The following is a 7,068-nucleotide window of genomic DNA, read 5'->3' on the forward strand; positions in this document are numbered from 1 at the left end:
CAGATTTGTAGATGCTATAAATAAACTAGATGTTGGAAGGAGTACAGAATATTATTTACAATTAATATGTTCAGAGTTCTTGAAAGGATTATATCTTTTGCTTTGTATAAGCTTCTGAGTAACATGGTCTAACTTTCTGAAGGAATTGCAACATCAGTAAATTTCATTAGTAGTGACACAAACCACAGGGTCATTTCATTTAGTTCAAGCCTCTCATATTTTTGGCATAACTATGTGATTTTTGAGCTGAATTTTATATTTCACTGAATTCAAGATCCCATGACATTTTTTTTACTTTTCACGTTCACAGAAGTAACTTGAGTTACTTGAATAAAGCTAATACAAGTGATAGAAAAAAAAAAAAAAAAAAACTACCGTGTACCAAAATTTGTCATTAGAAAGGAACAAATTTCCTTATAAAACTGATTTCTTTCCACTTAGTATAGCTATGCTTATGGGGGTGGATGGGGGGAACGTCTTAATAATGTGAAACTCATGTCAAAAACAGTTTACTCCCTGCTGTCTTAAGCAGATGAAAAAGCTACCTTAAATGAGAAGCTAACACAGAGCCTGAAGTTCGGAAAACGTTTCTCATCTTTTTCATACCTCACATAGTTGATCAAGGATAGAGATTCCATTTTAAAAAAGAGAAAAAAGAAAGGTAATAAAAGAAGCTTAAATTACAGGTGGCCTGGATTCCTGAGTTTTCTCATATAAGATCAAAGCACTGTTTATTTCCAACTTTTCTCTCTATGCCATAACAAAGGCTGAATGAAATGAAGGAATCTTAGATGTCAGAGAAAATAAAATGTAAACTGAGCTTTTGGACTCCAAACTTTGAAAAAAAGTCAGCTATTTCTCTTCCATTTCTAAATATCCTTCTATTATTCTGATACATAAGTATATGTATTTCTGATGATGACTATAGGTATATTTAGATTATGATAATGAATTAATCTAATTTAAGTGCAAAGATTTAAGAACAGGGTTTTGCAGGCATTGTCTTAGCTTTTAAAGCTAAACAAGGACTTTTTTTCTTAAAAAACGTGTTTATATTAGTCAAAGCTTTATTTGCTCTATTGCTTTTGCTTCAGATTCAGAACACTTGCTGCCATTTCACTTTAAAGAGTATTTAAGAGGTTTTCTAGAGTTTCTTTTCAGCTGTTGATTTTTTTTTAAGCTCCTACCACTTTGTTACAAGAAGATGAATCTTAAAAGTGCAGAGCAATAAAATTTCAAGTTGAAAGAGACAAAGTTTGAAAAGAAATATTTTCTCAAAGGAAGTTTATATGATTTGCAAAGAAAAACAGCTCAATTTTATCTTGACCTTTGGTTGGACTTCTAGATGATCCTATAGGTGCCTTCAAGTTCAAATATCTTAAAAATCATATAATACTAACATTATAGCTCTAATATAATTATATTTTTAAAAGTAAAAACCCTTTTAAAATTACTGATATTCACAGTAAAAACTGATATTCTGAACCTTAATTCCAACCAGAAATGTGAGTACAGAAAGAGAACATGTATCATTTTATAATTTTGTAGTATGGGGGCTTCCCTGGTGGCGCAGTGGTTGGGAGCCCGCCTGCCGATGCAGGGGACGCGGGTTCGTGCCCCGGTCTGGGAGGATCCCACGTGCCATGGAGCGGCTGGGCCGGTGAGCCGTGGCCGCTGGGCCTGCGCGTCTGGAGCCTGTGCTCCGCAACGGGAGAGGCCACAGCAGTGAGAGGCCCGCGTACCGCAAAAAAATAAAAAAATAAAAATAAAAAAAAATATATATAATTTTGTAGTATGAAGCCTGTTTTTATTCCTACATTATAGAATAAACATTCAGTACATGTATGTCTACAATACATATAATTTTAAATTAGATAAGTGGCCAAGTATGGAATGTATAAAAAGAGACAATTTCACTGTTGGAAATGTGTTTACTCTAAATAACTAAATAGCAAAGATTCTATCCTGAAATGTTTTCCAAGGGCATAATAATAATTCAATTTGTTATTTTCATAATCACTCCTGAATTAAGAATTCACAGACATATTAAACAATCATATAGGGCATAATTAAGTATTTATCACACAGTAAATAAATTTATCCATTTTGTATGAAACCACAACTGAATTTTTATCTAATAAATTTAATCTTATTTAGTACTCAAATATTGTTTTCCAATTCTACCTTAAAAAACTTAATGAGATCTACATTGCATGAAACAAATTAAAATTGCACACACAATGTGTAATTTTAGAGGTGACACAGTTTTCCATGGTGGGGTGAGATGATATTAATTAATTAATCAACAATTTAAAATTCTTCCCTCTCTACACTACCTCCTAATAATTAACAAACTACATCTTATGGGATACATAGTAATGATGTTTACTAGTGCACACTTTCCAATTCAAAAAAAATTTTATGGTAGTTTATTCTGTAAAATAATTAGTAAAAGCATTTGATTTCCCCTTTGAAATAGATAAACTCAGTAGTTGATTTATTTTAAACTGTCCTAAATAAATTGTATTTTATATTCCAATCCCAATGCATTGGCAAAATTTTCTGGAAGCATTGTTTTGAGAAGACTGTGAAACTTACCTTGTCTCAATGTAACAGAATAGCATGATAGAAGTGCTATCTTTTCAAAGTAAAAGTAGAAAATTTATGGCAAATGAATCATACGTATGCTATTTCAAACTTGAGTCTAGTATATAAATACTGAGTTAATGATTAACAAATGAAGCAATAATATTCCTCCACATGGCAACTTATTATTTGACTGTACGTTATTTACCATATGGTTTATATATTGAAACTTGCCAAGTAAGAGATTGATGTTTAATAAATAATTCCATGTACTCTGCAGAGTTGCATATCTAGTACTATACTTTAAAATTATGGTTTCCTATTGACATTTAATTGCTCAATTCACATGCTTCTCCCTTTAAAAATAACCAGCTTCTAAACTATGGGGAGAGGAGAGAGGTTGAGAATGGAGAAGGCCTTTTTATTATCTTTTCCTCACAAAGTAAAAGTACAGTATTCTGGGACACATTGATTATCTATTTATGTAGAGATAATATTATGTGAGAGTAAATATAACCTGTTTTTATCCATTTAATTTAGTTATACTCACTCTACATGACTAATCATAGGGAAAATTATCTCTTTCAGGGTTGATCTATATGAAATGTAAAAAAAAAAAAAAAAAAACTTCCTAAGATATACATTAAGTAGACTCCATTTAGTGACCTGTCATGAGCTCATGCCCATTAAACCTTTGTAAAATATTTCCAATGCTCTAGGATCTGACAAGACCATTATAAGTTAATTTAATATGCAAAATTTTTGCAAATACATACAACTTTTATTATTTTCAGGAATTAAAAGTCATTCATAAAAGTGGTTTACATAAAACAACTTTAATTAAGTAATTTATTCATTCCCCTGTGATAGTCTTCACACATGATCGAAGATGCAGGCTGAAAAAGCATCATCATTTTTAATAATCTCAACATATTCTACTAAATGCAAAAAAAAAAAAACAGTTGTAATTAGGAAAGAAATATAAGTCTCTGCCATATAAGTGTTATTGAAATACGTTATTAAAAATGAAGTACACACTTGATGAGTGACGCTGGGTAGCCACATTTCATACTTTAAAACCAAGGCCAACAAAAGATCAAAATACTCAAGGTGTGTAAGCATTGATTACTTTGGACCCCTCATAAAAGTTGCCTGATTTCACAAAGGCAATAATTGCAGTCACATGGATAAATTAAATGCATGTTAGAGAAAAACCTTTACCAAAGACAACGTTTTATAAGTAATATCTTTGAATATTAAGTGCTTGTTATTGAAGATTCTAAAGAGAACATATTAGCTCTATAGAATCCAGACAATCTAAATATGAAAGAATTAAGATATAATCATTTTATGGTTGAAGTAGGTTAATGTATAGTTATACAATTAAGCAAATAATTTAGATATCATTGCAAAATCTTCTAGTCTCATGATACTTATTCTTAAAGCCAGCATAATTCTACACAAGAATATTTTGGGAAGTGCTGAGAAGACTAATGACTTTATCTGATATATTTTCCCCAAGAGTTTGTCATTAGTTTTCTACAGTTTTGTCAGGAGTTATGCCTTTTTGTTATGTATTCTAATATATTTCACCAAGTATTTTTAAAATAATTATATATAAATTTCAGAAAAATATATTGAGTGTGAATGAGTTTGTCAGTTTGATGACAGAGAATGAAAAGGAAAAACAAAGGCAGTAGGTCAGTGTAAACCAAATTAGCAAAGTTGAGATATCTTGCTGGGGCAAAGCTTGTTACTTGTAGCCTGCATTTCCAAATGCTTAAATTTTCACTGCACTTAGCAACTTTGTTTCCTGAAAATTGAAGATTGTACTCTGTTTCTATGAAATTTACCACTTTCAGTAATGAAAATGCTCCTTAGCATAATAATATTTATAGTCTTGCCCTAAAGCACAGGGTTCAAAACTCCCCCCAGATGATGGAAGATCTTAAATGAATGAAATAATTAGACAAAAGTGATACTATACAGGTGATTTTTATGAACGTTAATAAAGACCAGTGACTAAGGCCTTCTACACACCAGGCACTTGACAAAGCTTTTTGTATATATTATCTCTTTTAATTCTCCCCACAGTTATATGACATAGAGAGTTTTATCACCATTTTCCATATTTGGAGTCTGAGTCAGAAGGACCATTGGCCAAAGTCATACAATTAATAAATTAAAAAGTAAAGCTTTGTATTGGGTTTGCCAAAAAGTTCCTTTGGTTTTTAAGTAAAAATAAAGGACACATTTTTTTATTTTCACCAAGAACGTTATTGAACAACATATTAACCCTTTTGTCCCATTACCTTCTACCATTTTTCAGGCAACTTCATAATTCCAGCTTCTCAAAACGTTTTTATCTTTTTGAACAAAGAACTGTTCCAGGTGCCTTTTACAGTCTTCCAGGGAATTGAAATTTTTTCCATTAAGAGAATTTTGTAAAGACAGAAACAAATGGAAATCTCAAAGTGCAATGTCTGGTGAATATGGTGGTTGAATTAGAACTTCCCAGCCAAGCTGTAACACATTTTGCCTGGTCATCAAAGAAACATGCAGTCTTGCATTATTCTGATGGAAGATTAAGCATTTTCTGTTGACTGATTCTGAATGCCTTTCATCGGCTGCCACTTTCAGTTAGTCTTATTGGGAGCAATACTTGTTAGAATGAATCCTTCGGTTTTTTGGAAGGAGCTCATAATGGAGGACTCCCTTCCAATCTCACCATATACACAACATCACCTTCTTTGGATGAAGACCAGCCTTTGTTGTGGTTGGTGGTTGTTCATTTTGCTTGCCCCACGATCTCTTCTGTTCCACATTATTGTACAGTATCCACTTTTCATCACCTGTCACAATTTGTTTTAAAAATGGAACATTTTTTTACGTTTAAGTAGATAATTACATGTGGAAATACTGTTAAGAAGGTTTTCTTCACTTAATTTATGTGGAACCCAAACATCAAAGCGATTCACATAACCAAGCTGGTGCAAATGATTTTCAACACTTGATTAGGATATCTTGAGTATGTCAGCCCTCTCCCACGTGGTATATGTTTATTGATCTCAAATATTGTTTCGATTTGATTGCTATCAAATTCAACTGGTCTACCCGACCGTGGAGCATCGTCCAGTGAGAAATCTCCAGCACAAAACTTCACAGACCACTTTTGATACATTCAGTTAGCCACAGCACCTTATCCATACAATACACAAATCTTTTTGTGCATTTCAGTTACATTTTTACCTTTCTTGAAATAATAAAGCATAATATGCTGAAAATGTTTTTTTCTTCCATCTTCAATATTAAAATGGCTATGCAAAAATTCACCAATTTTGATATCTTTTTTTAAATGCACACTGATATTACAACTGTCATATACAATCTAAATTTTTTTTTTCCAATGAAGTTAAAGGCAACTAAGTGCTACTAAAACCATCTTATGGGAAAAAAAACAAACAAACCTTCTGGCCCACCCACTACCTACGATAGAATATTACTCAGTCATAAGAAAGAATGAATGTCATTTTCATCTTCATGGACCTAGAGATTATCATACTAAATGAAGTAAGTCAGAAGAGAAAGACAAATACCATATGACATCACTTATATGTGGAATCTAAAATAGTACACAAATGAACGTATCTACTAAACAGAAACAGACTCACAGACATAGAGAACAGAGTTATGGTTGCCAAGGGGGAGGATGGCAAGGGAGGGTTGGATTGGGAGTTTGGGATTAGCAGATGCAAACTATAGTATACAGGATGGATAAACAACAAGGTCCTACTGTATAGCACAGGGAAATATATTCAATATCCTGTGACAAAACGTAATGGAAAAGAATATGAAAAAAATATGTATGTATAACTGAATCACTTTGCTGTATATCAGAAACTAACACAACATTGTAAATCAACTCTACTTCAATAAAAAAAGAAAAATAAAAAAAAGACGTGAGTTTTACCTGAGTTCTGAGGGATGAGCATCAGTAACATGAAGAACCATATTTTTCCTATGATAATACCAAATTTTCCTATGAAAATATCATGACTGTGTATAAATATCAAAATTTTATGTAAGAGTTTTTATACTGGAGGAGAATGATGATTACCAGCTTGTAAATACAACTTTAAACTCCTTGCAGTAGAAAATGCTTTTCACATGCATGCTGCTAATGGGAAAAAACACCATTAAAACACCATTTTATCTATTATATAATTTATATATTACAGTGTCTTTATAGTATATTGGCCTTTTCTTTTACAGGGAGGTTTAAGATTACTTAATTCAATTTCAAACTGGGAAAAAGTTTCATACTAATGTTTAGGTTATTGTCAAATATAATTTTGCAAGAGCAACATATTAGATAATATGAGCAAAGCCAAGAGGTTTGGTTATAATGAATGTTTTTATCTACCACCTTCACCCATTGTGTTTACCTCCCACCCCTGGCAACCACTAATCTGTTCTCTGTAT

This window comes from Hyperoodon ampullatus (genome assembly GCF_949752795.1).
Source record: "Hyperoodon ampullatus genome assembly, chromosome: 1".
Classification (NCBI taxonomy): domain Eukaryota; kingdom Metazoa; phylum Chordata; class Mammalia; order Artiodactyla; family Ziphiidae; genus Hyperoodon; species Hyperoodon ampullatus.